The sequence below is a fragment of the Protopterus annectens genome, chromosome 1.part0 (assembly GCF_019279795.1).
Source record: "Protopterus annectens isolate FY-2018-M chromosome 1.part0, PAN1.0, whole genome shotgun sequence".
Lineage (NCBI taxonomy): Eukaryota > Metazoa > Chordata > Ceratodontiformes > Protopteridae > Protopterus > Protopterus annectens.
The window spans coordinates 1806899579-1806918367 of NC_056725.1; the positions used below are offsets into that span (position 1 = coordinate 1806899579).

An 18789-nucleotide genomic window follows, 5' to 3' on the forward strand; every position below is an offset into this window, starting at 1 on the left:
AATGCGTTTCCTAGAAGGACAGTTGCAGGATATTATTTATTTTAATTTAATTCACAGGCCTGCATAAGGGGAAATGAGCTACATTCATGACTAGACAACTAATTTAACTACAGGTTTGGTCTGAATATTCGTGACGTTTGCAGAATATTGCTGATCACCATCCAGCAAACAGTTACGCATTTCAGTGATCTGAAACTTCCTTTTAACTGTTTTATGTGTTTTTTTTATACATGTATATGTACATGTATGTATAATATATATATATATATATATATATGTGTGTGTGTGTGTGTGTGTGTGTGTGTGTGTATATATGTGTGTATATATATATATATATATATATATATATATATATATATATATATATATATATATATATATATATATATATAAAATCTCAGAGCTTGTCTATTATTTTGCTATGATTAAATGGGATTTTTCATAGAACCTTTCTTTTCGTATTGCTGTAGGTTGCCTTGGCAAATACTCCATATGTAGTCCACATATTAACATTCATTTCTTTATAATTCACCATGGAAAGTTGAAATACCTTTGGAGTTCATGATGGCTTGCAGTACATTAGGCATTTGTCTCCAGGATTTGGCTGCCAACTACAGATCCCCCCCCCCACACGCGCACACACACACACATACACACACACACTTCTGTCCTGCCCCTATCTCTGTATATCTTTCCCCAAACTTAGATGTGAATGTTCCCTTTAGGCAACAGATTGTGTCAGACTCTTGGGTGCCAAGTCGTTCAGGAGGGGACACAGTTGACATTGAGTACACCTCCTTTCAAGGGGAATGCCTCCCAAGGCTTTGAACCAGAGTTTTTTTTTACCAGAGATTCTTCAATATTTGCTGTGACCCTAGGACTCCTAAAACCATTACCTTTCTACTTCATAATGCTTCTGGTTGTAAAGAAAGAGCTTTCATGGAGGCCAGTTATAACTTTTTCCTTTCTCAATCTGTTTGTGAAAGTAGATAAACTCTTGAGTTTGTGTAATCCCTTTTGACTTTTATGGTTATATTAGATTTAAAGGATGCTTATCACATCCCCATAGCGAAATGCTTAAAGAAATTTCTCAGATTCTCTGACTCTGGGTCACATTGTGAGTTCACTGTATTACCCTTTGGATTGTCTACACCACCAAGGGTGATTGCAAAGTGTCTTGCTCCAGCGATAGCTTATTGCAGAGTGCAAGGCATTCAGATATTTCTTTCCTTATACAACTTCCTTATCTTTGCAGGGTCCCTTCGCCAGAGGTAGTCATTAATGTGGGTTTTGTCTTTCCATGCAAATCTGTGGTTCCTGATACATTTTTAGAAATCCTCCTTGACTCTCTCACACTGCATTCTGTGCCTGGGCTGCCTTCCAAATACTTCTCAGCAAAAGGCTTTATTTTTATCCAGAATATTTTTATCTGGAAACTTTCCTGAACTCCACTTAGTCTCTGACTTCAAGATTTAGAAGCGAAAATATACCGACGACGGATAGTTCGTGGTTTAAATAAGGCACAAAACCGACAGCGAGGTACGTCGTGGTAAGGGCCTAGGCAAGGAATACAGTACAAATGAAAATCTTTGAGGTATTTGCTTTCCACAAGAAATGCAATTTACTTTTACTGACATCAGTTTAGAGCAAGAAAAAGTTTCCCCAATGGGGTACTTAGCGTTTAGTTGAAGACTTCGGTTCTGAAACTCAAAAAAGAAAATTTCAGGAGTCTGCCAACCGGCACTTGCGAACTGCTTCTGCTTCGGGCACCGCACGGCAAGAAAGACTGATGTAATGGCATCTGCTGCATGTTTTATATCCCTGACTACCTGATGTCACAGAAGAAGAGACCGCAACTGATGCAGGACCCAAGACTTTGTTAATCAGGTCGACTGAGAGCTACTGCAAGCAGATAACCCAAATGCGATGACTGCAACAGTGAAACACGAAGAACATGGACAGGATTTTAGGGTTTATGACTTCTATGATTCTCATGGTTCCTCTTGCCAGAATGTACATGAGAAGAATCAGTGGCTTTAAAAAACACATGGAACCAACCTTCTCATCCTCTGGGATTTCATAATCCAGTTTTGGGCTTTGTCAGAAAGGAACTGCATGGATAGCGGCAGCAAATGGCACGCAGTCCATTTATTGCTCCTGTCCCAAGTTAGTCTGTAACTACAGATGCCTCAGGTTTCTCCTAGGGAGCAGTATCTATGGAGGTAAAGGGGGGGTAGGGCTTGTGAAACTTTTCAGATAGACCAAAACACACAAATGTCGGAGAAGTTAGCTGTGGTCCTTGTCTTAAAATCTCATCGGTGGTCTCCTTCACCTCCGTAGGTGACTGACGGCATCACAGTAATGTACATAAACAGGGAGGCACCAGGTCTTTACCTTCGTACAGGCCGGCTATAATGGCTTGGGAGGTAGCTATTCAGACATGGTTTAACCATCCAGGCATCTCACATTTTGTCAGCAAAATAGTGTCAGAAAAGCAGAACCATGACAGACCATGACAAAAAGAAATTGAACGAAGGTGTCTTTAGGAATTGATCCAATTGTAGGAACTGTCTCAAACAGATCTGTTTGTCTCCTTTCAAAACAGACCACTAAACAAATTCTGCATCAGGGCTCCTTCCAGACGGTCCTGAAAAACAGTTGTATTCTCATTCCTGTGGTCAGGATGTTTTATTCAGTTCCACCACCCTTTCCAGTGACTGACCCAAGACAATGGGAGTTTGATACAGCTCGGCCTCAAACACCTTCAACTAACTGCCTGCATGATTTCAAATTTGATACCTTTTAGGCACTTTCATGAGGACTTGCAGTAGGTACAAAAGGAGGCAAAAAAGCCTGTTACTATGAAATCTTACATGAGTAAGTAGAAAATATTTTCTAGTTGATGCCTAGCCTATAATCAGACTATCATGGAATGCACCACTGTTTTTAAATATTTGAGAGTTGCTTTCCTCTGGCCATTCTTATTTCTGTATCAAGGTTTATCTAGTGACTATATCAACCTGTCTGCCTATGGATCCTCCCCTTACATTTATGATTTTGGTAAAACAGTTTTTGAGGGGTCTTTTGCATCTTAGGCCACCTAGAAAACGTGTGGCTCATTCTTGTGATCGTAACTTTGTGCTGGATGAGTTTACTGTGTTTCTATTTGAACCAGCTCATCAGGGGGATTTACTCATCAGGGGGATTTAAGTTTTATCATTACATTTTTATATATATACATATATATATATATATATATATATATATATATATATATATATATATATATATATATATATTTACGTATACACGCACACACGTCAAAATAATTACCATAATATCGAGTTGCAAAACAGTGAGATGGAAACAGTGAAAGTTTATATTCACGAACGTCCAGCTAGTCATAAATTTTCCCCGGTAAGTAAATTGGCCAACAAAATCTAAAACAAACCGAAGCAAATAAAACCCATCCAAGTGGGATGTTTTGCCCTGCACGCAGCCCCATGCTTCCCCCAACAAAATATACCAACTACAGTGGGGAAAAGGGCAAAGTTCACCACACTGGTCATCTGGCTCCTTTCGCAGTGAAAGCCTACAATGATCTGATGTTCTTGGATGTATACGTTCATCATTTCTGTCTCACTGTTTTGCAACTTGATGTTTTGGCTTTTTGAGAATTTAAAGTAGATCCATATATACACATACATACAAATGTTTTAAGCACTGGCAGTAATTCATTCGTATAGTATCTTGTAAATAGGTTATCTGATGATTCCCTACTACTTTAACCCCAAGCACTCCCCAGAGGTGGCTGTCTCTAGATGCCCTATATACTTGAATAAGGTCTCCTTTTAAATATCTGTATGAGACACTGTACAAGTTCATATATTTTAGTCTTTCAATCCCACCTGACTACCATAGGTTCATAGGTTGGTACTAGGCTATCGGCCCTAGGGCCTATACAAGCCTAGCCATAACAATTCCCTGGCTTATTTCTTCCCTGGACCCCTGTCTAGCAGGGTGACTGACGTGATCCCTGGGGTGAATTTCCTTTTTCCCATCCCGTCATCAAGGTTCCTTTTGAAGAGGGCCAAAGAGGTGCTCTGCTTGACATGTATGGGCAGTCTATTCCAGAAAATGTTCTCCTCCTCCTAAAGTCAGCGGACTTCTGACCAATGTTAAGACATCTGGGTGTAAAGAAGGTTCACCAACGCCATAAGCTCAGATGTCCTATATCATTGTTGCAGTGTTCCTAACAGAAAGGATCTCCTGTCAGTTGTTGCCCAGTGTCCGGCCAGTATACCAAATTCTTTAGTATTCATAGGTGGCATACGTCACATGTACGCAAACCCCCATGCAAAAGGCATAAGGCATGAAGGTGAGGTACGGGCACGCACATTCAGAACTCCTTTGCTGCCAGTCCAAACAATCATTGAACATTGGTCTAAACCCCTTTCTTCTGTGCTGGTTACCGAGACGTTTTTCAGATAAGTACCCCTTTGGGGTTTATCTTCTCTTTATTTAGTCTTGATGGGTGTCATGTCATCCAGAAAGAAGTTATCATTGTGGGAGGCAGATTATCCATAAATATTGTCACAACCAATGGCTGTTGGGTGCTTCCCGTGGCCATACGCAGTATTCTATCTGCCAAGCTTTTGTTCCCAAGAACCTATGTAGTAATCCCTCTTCCTTATCTTTTTACCTTAAACTAATGATGTGAAGTTGTTAAATCTCACAGTTTATTCTCACTGATGGGTTCGGAGCCGATCCTCTGCTCCAACACGGCCATTAACAAAGCTCAAGGTTTACTAGTAGCTCGAGACCAAGCCCCTTATCCCATGATGCACTGCTGGAATTACCTCAGATCTAGTTTGCCGTGGCACAGATCTCGGTGTTCCAGATTGCTCGGACCAGTTTTATTGGAAAGATTCTTCTATTCACAAGTTTTAAAAACTTTTCTTGACTTTTTCATTCTTGTTAGGATAGTTATATATATATATATATATATATATATATATATATATATCTATATATATATATATATATATATATATATATATATATATATATATGTGTGTGTGTGTGTTCTTAGTCGGTAGTTATTTCAATAGCTAATAGTTGCTTAGAGTGTGTTTTTTCTATTTGTTTAAATTTGGGATGTCTGAAGAGAAAGAGAAGCAACATCCTAAATGTGGCTTCAAAAAAATGTCCGGATTGTGGACAAAAAATGTCAGTCACTGACAGGCACGTTCAGTGTGTCTATTGTCTGGGGGCATTACACCTCCAAGACTCTTGTAGCATCTGTCACTCCTCTTCCAGGGTACTTTTAGAGAGGAGGAGGAAATTAGTGGATAGGGACTTACAGCACCCCTTCTCGGAAGCACTGGGTGACCAGGATGGTGCTAGTAAATTCTCTAAGTCATCCAAATCTTCAGGTGACTCCAAGTTATCTAAAAAGGCTAAATAAATGGAGGGTGTAGGGTCATCGGTTCTACTGCCTTCGGAACAGAGTGTCCCTTCCTTCGGAGCCAGCTCACAGCTTTGGAGCCGGTTTCTGAGATTCCCTGATCTCCTCTGCTTCAATCAGCACCCTCGTTGCACTCCTCAAAGTTTTCTGTCAGCCTTTCAGATCTAAATATGGACCGGTTGGTGCAGAAGCTTTTACGGGCACCAGGCCTTGCCAAATTGTCTGCTCCGACGCCTCCGTCGGAACCAAAGACCATTACCCCGGACTTGCTCCTCCTCCAAGCAGTACTGGACTTTCAGAGCCGGAGGAGGCCAACCTGAGGATTTCTGAGCCTGTGGGGCTGAGACCTGCTCCGGTGTTATCGGTTCCATCTACTCAAACGTCCTCGGCGCCGACCTGGGACTCTAGGAGCCGACAATCTCCTGTCTGTTCCGGAGAGGATAGTCATACCGATTTATAGGTGCTGACTCTTCCTCTTGGGGCTTCGGCTCGGATGAGCTCAGCTCCTACCTCGGGCTCGGAGCCCATGGCCTTGGTGCGGGAGGATCGGACGGTCCCTCCAGACCCATCTACCCCTTTTCGTCGGAGTCATGGTGCATTCAATGCCATGAGGAGAGTCCGGTCTCCAAAGACAGCATCAGGTCTGGCTTCCTCCTCCCCTCAAGTGCCTGTGTCCGCTCCTGCTTCTACTGGTCAACCCAGGCATAGAGACCCTGAGCCTCAAGTAGCCCCACAGGGCACCCCCTGCTCTTCTAAGACCTCCCCAGAAGCCCCCACTGAGGAGGTACTCAGGAAGAGGCTGTGCAAGAGGAAGCACTTGGACTCCCCACAGGAGTCTTTGACATCTGACAGTGACTTGAATGAGTCAGAAGGGTCCCTTCGATCCCCCTCTGAGAATATCTCTTTTGCGGAGATATTGGAGATCCTTAATCAGAGGGGTGGTTGGCAGTCCAAAAGCCCTACTGAGGACGAGTCGGTGCTCTTGAAGGCTTTCGGGTCTCAACCTTCCCACCTCATGGGTGTCTCAGCCTTACGATGAGCTCATGGAGCTGATCTCTCGTAAGGTGTGGGAGACTCCGGAGGCCATGGAACCTGTCCCTCGGAAGGCAAATAAGTTCATCTCTGCCCCTGTGGACAAAGCTTTTTTGACTGAGTGCCTGTTGATGCCATGGTGGTGGTGGCAGCCACCAAAAAGGAAACGTCTGAGACGTTCTCATCTATCCATCCTCCTAACAGAGATTCCAGGATCATGGATAGATATGGGAAACGCATGTTTAGTTCGACTTTTTCCCTTCGATCACTGAACTATTTAACCCATTTTACCAGACTGCAAAGAGATCTCCTGAAGGAGCTAGGAGATGCTCTCCAGGGTACGGTAGCTACAGGAGTTGCCGACAGTTACCACCCAGCTCGTTACCCTAAACTCTATTGTGAACTCGTCCATGCGTCTCATCTTACGCAGCTGATAGTTCAAGTAGGGCCGCTAGTTCAGGCATTGCTCTGCGTAGACAAGCCTGGATGCGTCTCTGTTCCTTTGCGGAGCCTTTCAAGTCTTCCTTTATCAACACCCCATTTGATGGCTCATCCCTGTTTGGGCCCAAGGTAAAGGAAACTCTAACCAGGTGTGAGCAGGAAGGAAAGACACTATCTGCCATTGGAGTCTGTTTTTCTACCCCTACTCGGCCCTACTCCAAGGGCCCTAAGGACGGAAAGATGTGGTTCCGAAAAGCCCAGGGAGCCTTTCAGGACACACGTGGCAAAACCCCTTCTAGATGCAGAGGAGGACGTTATAATGGAAGACGCTGCCCGCGCGGCAGGGGGGGGGGGTCCGCAACAGCAGGGTGACAGAGGCCAGTTCTCTGGTCCGCCCTACCAGCGCTCCTGAAAGGAGACCCGACTGTCCGGCTCTGGAGGCAGTCAGGGGTCGCTTATCTTTGTAACCAGAAGCATGGCTAAGCATAACATTCGATATCTGGATACAAAGCATCATTTCCAGAGGGTATTTCATACCGTTCTCTTCCCCTCCCACTCCTATCAACAGAATCCTGGATGTTCCACCCAGTCTCAGGGGACAAGCAACTGTAGAGGTCCGCAAGTTGCTAGAAAAAGTCATCCAGCCAGTCTCAGCAGACAAAGCAGGATTCGGAACGTACTCAAGATTCTTTTTGGTTCCAAAAAAAAACGGGACTGGAGACCTATCTTGGACCTCAGCAGACTCGACCAATTTGTAAAAAAAGAGAAGTTCCGAATGGTCACGCTTCAGGCCATTCTTCCCTTTTTAGGGAAAGGCAATTGGATGTGCTCCATCGACCTCAAGGCTGCGTACTACCACATAAAGATGGACAGACGCTCCAGAGATCACCTGCGTTTCTGGCTGGGAGCCAATCACTACCAGTTTCGAACCCTGCCCTTTGGTCTCACTACAGCCCCCAGAGTGTTCACCAAATGCATGCCAGTGGTCACGGCTCACCTGAGGCTTCTAGGATTCCAGGTGTTTCCATACCTAGACGATTGGCTCCTTACCGCCACCACCAGGCGTCAGTTGATTCTGGCAACAGAATCTACTCTGACACTCTGCAACCACTTGGGCATTACAGTCAACTTCAAAAAGTCTGCCTTGTCTCCATCGCAGCATACCGTCTTTATAGGAACTGAGTTAGATACCTCAACCACCACTCTGTCAAAAGGGTCTCACTTCTTTGCCAACACGTCAACTCATTGGTGTCAAAGAACAGAGCTACAGCTGCAGAGGTCTTGAAGGTACTAGGTTTGATGGTGGCAGCAATTCTAGCCATTCCACTTGCAAGGATGCATATGCGAATTCTTCAATGGATCTGTTCGCTCAATGGTCTTACCAGAAATTGACAATGAACCATATGATTCTTATCACAAACTCTTGCAAGAGGGACCTTCGGTGGTGGTTCACGTCTCTTCATGTCACAATAGGATGACCCTTTGTGCCCCCCCCCCCCCCGTAGCCACTGTGACCACGGACGCTTCCCTGATAGGGTGGGGGGGCATTTTCAGGGAAAGACTGCCCAAGTCACATGGACAGATAGTCACATCTGCATATCAGTGTTCTGGAGTTGAGAGCAGTACTTCTGGTGTTGCAGTACTTTCAGGACTCTCTTCCTCTAGGGACAATTGCAATTCACACAGACATGTCAGTGGTCTGGTACTTGAACAAACAGGGCGGAACCAAGTCTCTTACCCCCTTTGTCAAGAAGCCCTCGGGGTATGGCAATGGGCTCCGTCATCCCAGCGTTTTCTGTTAGCAACGCACATCCCAGGGAAATCCAACGTGATAGCAGACAAGCTGAGGAGGGCAATCTTGTTGCCTCATGAGTGGTCTCTCAACCAACACGTTGCGGACATGATTTTCCGCAAATGGGGCCAGCCTTGCTGCGACCTCTTTGCCAGTCACATCAATACCAAATGCAGAAGCTACTTTGCCCTGATACCACCTCTGGGACATCCCCCGAGAGATGCACTCGTGCACGATTGGCCTCCGGGTCTCCTATATGCATTTCCTCCAATCCCATTGATACCCGGATTTTTACAGAAAGTGAAGTCGCTGGGAAAGACTGTCATTCTTATAGCCCCCCATTGGCCTTGACAGATTTGGTTCCCTTTTCTTCACCATCATCTGCTGGAGGATCCATGGATCCTGGACCCAGTTCCAGACCTCCTGTCACACCCATCAGGGGACCTCCATCCTTCACTGAAGTCTCTAAAGCTGAATGCTTGGCAGATCCACTTCCCCAAATAGCCAGGCTTCATTTCCTCTCAGATGACACAAGACAAATTCTGTTGTTTTCTCATAAGCCATCCACCAGAAAACCATATCACAGTAAGTGGAAAAGGTTCTCCATCTGGGCCAGCATGCAACACATTGACCCTTTCCGAGCTCCTTTGTCGTCCATTCTAGAGTTTTTGACAATGATTTTTAAGGAAGGAGCAGCAGCTGCCACAGTTTGGGTTCAGTTAGTTGCCGTATCTAATTTCCACCTTGGATTGGATGGGTTAAATATTATGGCCCATAAGTTATCTAAGGTTTTTCTCAAATGTGTTTTTCACGAGGCCTCCTGTCAAAACCCCTTAGTCTCCTTGGAATTTGAATTTTATGCTATCTCAAATAATTCTTCCCCCCTTTGAACCAGCGTCATCTTGTGATCTTAAATTTTTATCCTGGAAAACTATTTTTCTAGTGGCCTTTACTTCTACCCGCAGAGTGTCAGAACTTCCAAGCATTATCTATCAGACCTCCTTATATGATTTTCCATGCTGATAGAGTATCTCTCAGAACAAACCCCTCCTTTTTGCCTACAGTCTGTTCTGAGTCTAATGTCAATCAGGTCATTGAGTTGCCAGTCGTTTTTCCCAACCATTCCAACAAATTAGAATACATGCTGCACAAACTTGACGTGCACAGACTGCTCAGATTTTATCTTGATAGAACTAAGGATATTAGGAAATCAGATCAACTTTTTGTATCCTTTTCGGAGGCTGGAAAAGGTAGACCAGTGGCTAAAACAACCCTTTCAAAGTGGTTATCTGATTGTATCTCATTTGTTCATGCAACTGCTAACATACCTTTGCCACACAAAGTAAAGGCTCATTCAACCAGAGCCGTTTCTACGTCTTCTACTTTTCAAGCCAAATTGCCCCTTGATAACATTTGTGCTGCAGCCACTTGGTCTAAGCCTCATACTTTTATCACTCATTACGAAGTGGATAAGGCTTCCAGGAACAGGTCTTCTTTTGGTTCTATGGTACTGAAATGTACTCCCATGAGCCACCCAGGATTGCAGGTGCTAGGGACGCTACCCATCAGTGAGAATAAATGGCGAGATTTAACAACTTCACATAAAGAAGTTATGTGCTCACCATAACGTTCCATGTGAGTTGTTTATCTTGCCTTTATTCTCACGTCCCTCCCTCCATCCCCCTCCTGCCTGACAGTTGACCTAGAGGCTAGTATCATCGTGGTTGTTCAATACTACTTCTTTCTTGGGGAGTGCACCCTTTGCAGGGTTATATATACACACGCAGCAAACAAAATCTGAGGTAATTCCAGCAGTGCGTCATGGGGTAAGGGGCTTGATCTCAAACTACTGGTAAACCTTGAGCTTTGCTAACGGCCGTGTCGGAGCTGAGGATCGGCTCCGAACCCATCAGTGAGAATAAAGGCGAGATAAACAACTCGCATGGAATGTTATGGTGAGTACATAACTTTTTTTTTTAAGCTGTTGGCTCAAGGTACTGTGAAAGTCTTCCTGTCCCAGTGGTCAGCTGTCAGCCAAGAAAAAGGCAAAATAACTTGGGTCTGATGCAACTGCTGTCCATCCTCCCCACAGACATCTCTCTCCAGTTTAGTGAAATCCCGGAGGATCATCCAGAAGTTGCTTCTGATTCCTCTGCCATGACCCCATCAGAGGCAGTCTTGGATCAGATGACTTACACATCTTCAGAGGCTTTACAAACGTCTGCTGCAGACGATAAGGGTGAACCTCAGCTGATTATATATGAGGGGGATTCTGCAGATCTTAGTGAGGGAGGAGATCTTTACTATGCTTATTGAGTGTTAAGTGTCTGTCTTCCCAGGGTGTTTCATGCGGACTTCCTGCAGAAAAAGAAACCAAGAAACAAGCATACTCCCCCTGCAGTTAAGGATCCCCAGTGAAAATGGCAAGATTTTACTTGGGGGGGGGGGGGGGTTAACGTTTCAGTGGGTTTAAGGTCTCCTCAAGGTGCCTGTGCCTTCTCCTCCCCAGGTCTTCCACTCCTCTTAAAAGACCTAGGGAGCTGGATTCATGTGAAGATGATCAGGATTTGGAGGGAAGGAGTCCTTTAGCCCACTCTTAAATCCCTTTCATTTGGGCTGTAGTTCTAAGGAAAAGGATTGTTGGTCTTGATTCCCTTTAGAGGAACTGTGTCTTGGGGACGCTTACATTTATGCTGGACTTCTTTAAGTGGGATTGCTCTCAAGTTTCTTATCTAAAAAAGTTATTATGAGCTCCTTCAGATGGAGTCTCACAAGCCTTCTGCTGTTCCCCTAGTTGTGGCTGCCCTCCTTGATAACCTTTCCAGCAGCTTCTCAGTCCCCAAGAAACCTAACAGATTTTACAAAGTGATTGTAAATTTCTGTACATGTGCCCTTCTGTTCTGCTGATTTTTCTGTTGTCAGTCTCCTCTGAGTAGCCCTCCAAGCTGTTGCATTCTACCAAGAGCTTCATTCAGGCAAAGTTAGTAGGGCCATGGACAGGCTGGTTATAGAAGTTTATACTGCTGCCTCTTTATTTTTAGGGCCATTAATTAATAGACTCATGTGACTATAGATATGTTTTGGCCCTTCTCTGAGATTTCTCAGGTGATTTCTGATCTTCCTGACTCTTGAGAGGAAGGCTTCTTCCCTTTCCTTGTTGGGTTTCACCTCCCAGGTTGCCCACTATTCTGTTAAGTGCAGTTACTATGCAGGTGATGCTTCCTCCTGGGCTGCTGAATTTGGCTGTGTTTAAGACGTTAACTCTTTGCTTCATCTTCAGGCTTTCCCTGATGACATTAAGGCCAAACTATTGGATGATCTTTAAGATAATTTTTTTGGTACTGCTGCTGATCTTTTTAAGTCTCTGTAGGATAAGGCAAAGCCTTACAGGCTTTGAAACGCATTTGTTTCTCCTATTCCAAAGTTTCAGAGGAATTGCTCCTCTAAATCTTTTGTTCACAGGCATTTTCTCCCTCAGCCTAAAGGTAAAAAGGGTTCTAGACATGTCCATCCTGCTAAGTCTACTCAGACTTCTACTACCCATAAACCTCTTCAGGATAAGCTGTATTCCATTTGATAATTTGCTTTTTCTTTCCCTCAGCCAGGTTCCCACAGTCCCTTCCAAATTGGTTAAGGATCTGGTTCTGTCCATTATCTGCCAGACGCATTTTATGGTTTGTAAATCTATTCCTTCCTTTTTGGGCATCCCTCATCCTCTATGGGAACAACTTCTCTTTTTCCCGGAGGTGCTTCATTCTCTGATTCAGGGCACCATTCAAGCTGTACGTCCTGTGCAGGTAGAGAGGAGTTTTTATTTCATGAAGGTTTTGGTTCCCAGGAAGGAGGGCACTTGTAAACCAATTCTGGACCGTTCTCAGCTCAACACCTTTCTCAAGATTCCTTCTTTTGGCTGTTCTCTTCAAACTTCATTTCCCTTCTTCCCCAGGCATTTCTGGTTTGTGTGGATCTCAAGGATGCCTACCTTCATACACCCCTCCATCCTGTTTTCAGGAAACTGTTGCATTTCTCTGTTTCTTCCTTGTATTTTTCAGTTCTCTGCTTTTTCCTTTGGTCTCTCTGCTGCCCCGAGGATGTTCACCAAATGCCTTGCTCCTGTCATTTCTTTTTGCAGGATGAGAGCATTTTAGATATTTATCTGGACAATCTGTTGATTCAAGCTTCTTCCCCAAGGGCTGTGCTTCAGGATCTGAGTTTACTATTTCCCTGTTAGAGTCTGGGGTTCACCATAAACCTTCAAAAATCAGCTCTGACTTCTCCTTAGGATTGTTTTTTCCTTGGTTGCAGGATCAAGACCATCCCCGTGCTAGCATCTTTGCCTGCCCCCAAGAGCCTGGTCTCTTATTGCCTTTTTCCAGTCTCCTCCTCTTCTGGAGTCAGTTACAGCCAGGGGCTTTCTCTGGGTCCTCTGGTTCAAGGCATCAACCATTTCCATGCTTCTGTCCAAGTGCCATATGAGAGAGAGCTTTGGTGATATCTCAAGTCAGTGTGATTTCAACATTACCTACCCCCTAGAATTCCAAGTCCCCTTCCTCCCGTGTGTCTCAAGCTAAAGTTTCAGTGGTGGATTCGTCAATTTTCTCTCAACCGGGAACTTCTTTTCAGGCTCCGGTCCTGACTCAAGAGCTCTCTATAGATGCCTCAGATAGGGGATATGGGGCCTCCCTTGGGCGCTCTCAAGGTTGAGTCTCATCAGAGGTTGGACCACATTAATATAAAGGAAATAAGGGCTCTGCTTCTAGCTCTTCAGGTTTTTCATTCCCTCTTTCATCCCGGACCCCTCAAAGTTTTCACAGGCGATACAGCATTGATGTGGTATGTCAACAAGCAAGGGGGTTACTAGGGTCCTACCTTCTGTGCAGGCTAGTTCTTCAGGTCTGGGGTAAAGCTGTCCAGCATCGAGCGACTCTTCAGGCTGTTTACCTTCCTTCAGAGCACAAATCTAGTGGCAGACTCTTGGCCCAGACATCATTGGTTCTCCCCTTTTTTTACCTGGCCAGGGGCAGTCATCACAAGTTACCTCACCAGGTGAACCTCCTCACACAAGACACGATCTCTTACTTTTCCACTGTTCATCTGACACTGTGGGTGATAAAGTTTTGATCCCTTTTAGGCAGTTTTTTTCTGATGACATGCTTCGGGTTCTGCAGGAGGCATGGAAGCCCACTACCAGGAAATCATGTGTCCAAATTGGAGATGTTCTGTCTGGTGCCTCTGTTGATATCAGGGTACCCTGTCTGTGGAGGTTCCTCTGGTTCTGTCTTTGGTGTGATCTGCTCCATTCTGGGTTATCATATTCTTCAGTTAAAGTTCACCTGTCAGCAATTTCTGCTAGTCTGCCCTTGACTCCACCTCTGGCCTGTAGATTGAGGTCAAGCAGTTTCTTAAAAGCATTCTTCATATCAGGTCTCCCAGGAAGCCTGTTCCACCTTCCTAGGCCCTCAGTTTTGTTCTTGAAAATTTGACTCTGCTCCTTTTGACCCTTATGCTTCAGCTTCATTATGTTATACTTGGAAGACTACTTGTTGCTCTCACTTTGGCCAAGAGAGTATCTGAACTTCAACCTCTTGTAGCTGGTCCTCCTTCCGTAGCTTTCCACATAGACCAGGCGTTTCTTCTTAGTAATCCTCCTTTTATGGCCAAGGTAGTCAGTCATCCCTTAGTCTTCATTTACCTTCCTTTTTTCCCTCCTCCGCAGTTTGCCAGTGAGAAAGTTCTTCACACCTTGGATCTGCATAGACAGCTGAGATATTTGGATAAAACCAGAGTTATTCAGAAATATGAGCAGCTTTTTGTTTCCCTTCATACCAGGTCTTTGGGTTTTAGCTGTTTCTAAGTAGACCATCTGTGATTTTATGAGGTAGTGCTATCTGTGCCAAGGAGAGTAGGGCAGTACATATGCCAGCATAGCTAGCTGGAGTTTTGTAAAGAATTTTGTTCGACTATCACACTGATTTGTGCAGATGTTTGAGTTAAAAATATATTTATAAAGTTACTTGTGTTAATCCATCAACAGTAGGTCCTGATGGACAGAAGGAATGTTTGCAGGTATATTAGGTTGCATTGTTGCAACTGATCTAATGTGTGTGTTTATCAGAAAAACCTAAAAGAGTGGAAAGTTTGAAATTGTGTTATAGCTTTCAGATGCTGCCACATATCTTAGCAAAGCTCTGTGTATGTATTGTACCAGAGTCAGGTGAACACAGGTGATGTCATCCTCTAACCAGCATCTGGTTTCATTGAAACTCTCGCAGCAGCACTTTTGAATCTGACAGAAAAGATTTCTGACATGATATGTATTTCATACATTCACACAGACAGAGACACAGACATCACCTCTCTTTTCCTGTGGTAAGACACTCGGCACACATCAGCTTGCCTGGCTTTATAAGTAAATTGTCAGGGAACACTAATTCTTTATTCAGGGACATTTAGTGGAAATAGTTTAGTATTGTTTTCTGCATCTGTGAGAAGCTATCCAACCGTATTATTTTTTATATCTCTGTGGTTGAAACTGTTTATTGCATTCAGTATTTTCCTGATGTTCTTCGTGTTTCACTGTTGCAGTCATTACATTTGGGTAATCTGCTGGCAGGTTGCCCGCAGTCGGCCTGAATTCCAAAGTCTTGGGTCCTGCGTCGGTTGCTGTCTCTTCTTCCATCTCGTCAGATTGTCAGGGGTGTAAAACATGCAACCGATGCCATTTTCTTTAGTATTTCTTGCCGTGTGGGGCCCTAAGCAGAAGCATTTTACAAGTGCCGGTCGGCCGACTGCTGAAATATTCGAGTCTGATTTTCAGAACCGAATTCTTCACTAAAGCGAAGTACCCCTTTGGGGAAACTTTTTTTCTTGCTCCATACAGATGTCAGAAAAAATTAATAATTGTGTTACTTGTGGGAAGCAAATAAATCATAAGTATTTCCATTTATACTGTATTCCTTGCCTAGGCCCTGATTACAGCATGCCTGGCTGTCAGTTTTGTGCTCAATTTAACCAACGCACTGTTAAGCGTTTGTATATTTTTGCCTCAAAGTATTTTGGAAGCAGATTTAACTACCCAGAAATGTTGTCTGATAGCAATCCGACTACCGGAGTACATAAAAAATGCAAAGAAAAGGACAGAGGCAGTCGAGATCCAAAACCGACTAAGCTTCTCCTAAGCCGGTACTCAGAGAGGCACTTTTGCAGCCTCTGATACCCGCTTCTTTCGAGTCGCAGACCTCTACCGACACCCATGTGGAGTCCGGCATGCCTCAAGATACTCAAGGTATTGGACCAACGGATGTATCTCCCTCGGATGGGTCCAGAGCCGCTGAGCAGGCACTGGCTTCTGAGGGTGTATTCAGACCTCAGCATTTGTATATCAAACTGGCAGCTGCAAAACCGAAGACAAAAACAACTTCTAAAACTAAAAAAAACAACGCATGAGCCACGTGCACAGGCCTCTATGCCTAAAAAAAGATTATCAAAATGGCTGAAGACCTTATTACCTTGATCCGGGGGTACCCATCTCCCTCCAGATAAGAGGCCTAGGCAAGACGCTGATTGAGTCTTCAGATCAGGTTTCTATTCCTTCTGATTCCTCTTCTGATCAGGAATTTATCTATACCTCCCTATGAGGATTCTGATGCAGAGGAATCTGTACCATCTGCATCCCCTCCTGAGGATTATTTATTTGGAGAAACCTTGCATACTTTGAGGGAGCATTTTCACTGGGAGAGTCAAGATTTCTCAGAAGCAAAAAAGAGGCTCTGGGATTTCCTTCTACCTCAGCACAGGCCTTTAGCCATTCCCCCTGTTTTAGAAATTGTGGATGATGTGTTTTCGGAGTCAAGCTTGACCCCTGACTCCTTACCTCCGGCTCCCAGTAAGCCTGATAGATATTACAGGGTCCCTGACTTTCATAAATTTTTTATTTAGAAACCCTACTGTTGATCATGAAACTATTTTACAGGGTCCAAAGGGAGTTAAGGCCTCAACAGCAGAAAATCCTACCCCCCCTGACAGAGATTCAAGGGCACTCCAAAGATGGGGGGAAAAATGTTTATACATCTGCAACCTTGGCAATCAGGGCCTTAAACTGTCAATTTCATATGCTTAAGTATCAACAACATGTTATGGGATTGCTGAAACACAAAATTATGTTGATTTTTGAATGTGCAGAAAATAAAGAATTGCAGGAATTATGGCATGCAGCTGAACAGGTTGGAAAGCATACTTTGCAATGTGGTTTTGACTCCTTAGAGGCCTCCTGCAGGGCCGCAGTTACTGGATCTGTGATTAGGAGGCATGCTTGGCTAAAGGAACAAAATTTGCCAGATCATGTTAAAGCTAAATTGCTAGATGCACCTTTGCAGCATGATACTCTGTGTGGTATTAAGGCAGAAGAGGTTTTAAAGAAAATGGAAGACAAAGCTAAGGCTAGGCAAACTGTTAAAGACTTCTTACAAGTGCAGCCACAAAGATTCCAGTAGACACTGGCCTACAAAAACTTGGTCCTTTTCTGTGTCAGACAGAGCTGAAAGGGGCAAATCCAGATGCCCTAAGGGTTCCACATACCAGGCGCAAGATTCATACAGGTCAAAGCAATGGGGCATTTCTACCTCCAAATCTGGGGGAGATAAAGCACAAACCTACAGAAAACAGTCCCAATGCCTTCCCTCTGCCTACACCAAGCACTTATCTTTTGGCAGCACCCTTAGGGGGAAAATTAGCACTTTTTACTCAAAATTGGCAATTAATAACCAAGTGCAAGTGGGTACTAAACATAGTATCACAGGGATACAGATTCCCTTTCCACACTCTGTCAGTGGCAAACGGCCATATCTGCCAAAAAATCAATGGGCAGAGGCACAGAAACAGGTTACGTCGCTCATGAATATAGGGTCCATTCAGCCAGTACCAGAACAGGAAAAAGGACAAGGTTTTTACTTGACTCTTCTTGGTATCCAGAAAGGACAAGGCCTGGCAGCCAGTACTGGATTTATCGATTTTGAACACATACTTGGACATTTCAAAATGCTGACTTTCCAGCAGCTTCTGCCCATGCTGGGCAAGAATGCTTGGCTAGTGACATTAGACCTAAGAGGCATACCTGCATGTCCCAATAAGACAGTCATGCAGAAGATACCTCCGATTCAAGGCTGGCTTAATGCATTACCAATTCTCTGCACTGCCTTTTGGCTTATCTACTGCGCCCAGGGTCTTTACAAAGTGCTTGGCACCAGTAATTGCATTTTGCAGACAAAGAAGTATACAAATATATCCTTATTTGGGTGACTGTCTCATTCAAGCAGAGAACAAGGACGTTCTTCTTCAACATCTGGCATTTGTGAAAAGGCTTCTAACATGCCTAGGGTACACAATAAACAAAAATAAATCACAACTGGTACCCTCTCAAAAGATACCATTCCTGGGTGCAAGCTTGAATACAACTGCCCAGATGGCTTATCTCACACCAGACAAGCAAAGGCAACTAACTACTTACTTAAAACTGGCAACAAAAACCCAGTTATCTGCAAGACAAATTCTGCTGGCTTTGGGCTTCATGGCATCCTGCATCCTACTGATTAAATATGCAAGACTGCATATGTGGAAACTTAAGTGGTACCTAAAAAGTTTGAGTCAACATTCTCACAGTCTGGAAACCATTATTCCTCTCATTCCCTGCCTACAACAGGAGTTTCTATGGTGGCAAAGGCATGTCACCAAAACATGGGATGGGCCTTTATCTACCCCCTGCCAGCCAAACCTTAACAACAGACTCCAACGACAAAGTAAAAAACACAGAACAACCCGTAGGTAAAAACACAGATACAAATTGGCGAAGACCAATCCTTAGCTCGAACAGGACCAAATATAATTCCACCAACCACTTCTTGTAGATTAAAAAACTGTTGTTTTATTCACGCAATCCACATAAAACGAACTCTTGTTACAATAACACACTCCTGGTTAAGCGCTTTCATCTGAGGGACTCAGATTTCATCAGAACCAACAACATACATATTAGCTTCTTTTTATATAAAAATTGGCGCCA

At 44.1% G+C, this 18789-nt stretch overlaps 1 protein-coding gene across 1 annotated transcript in view; it reads left to right on the plus strand.

Moving 5' to 3' along the window:
- TCP1 (t-complex 1) overlaps positions 1 to 18789 on the plus strand; it is a 1162065-nt gene that overhangs the window by 1004352 nt on the left and 138924 nt on the right. The gene's annotated exons all lie outside the window — the stretch shown is intronic.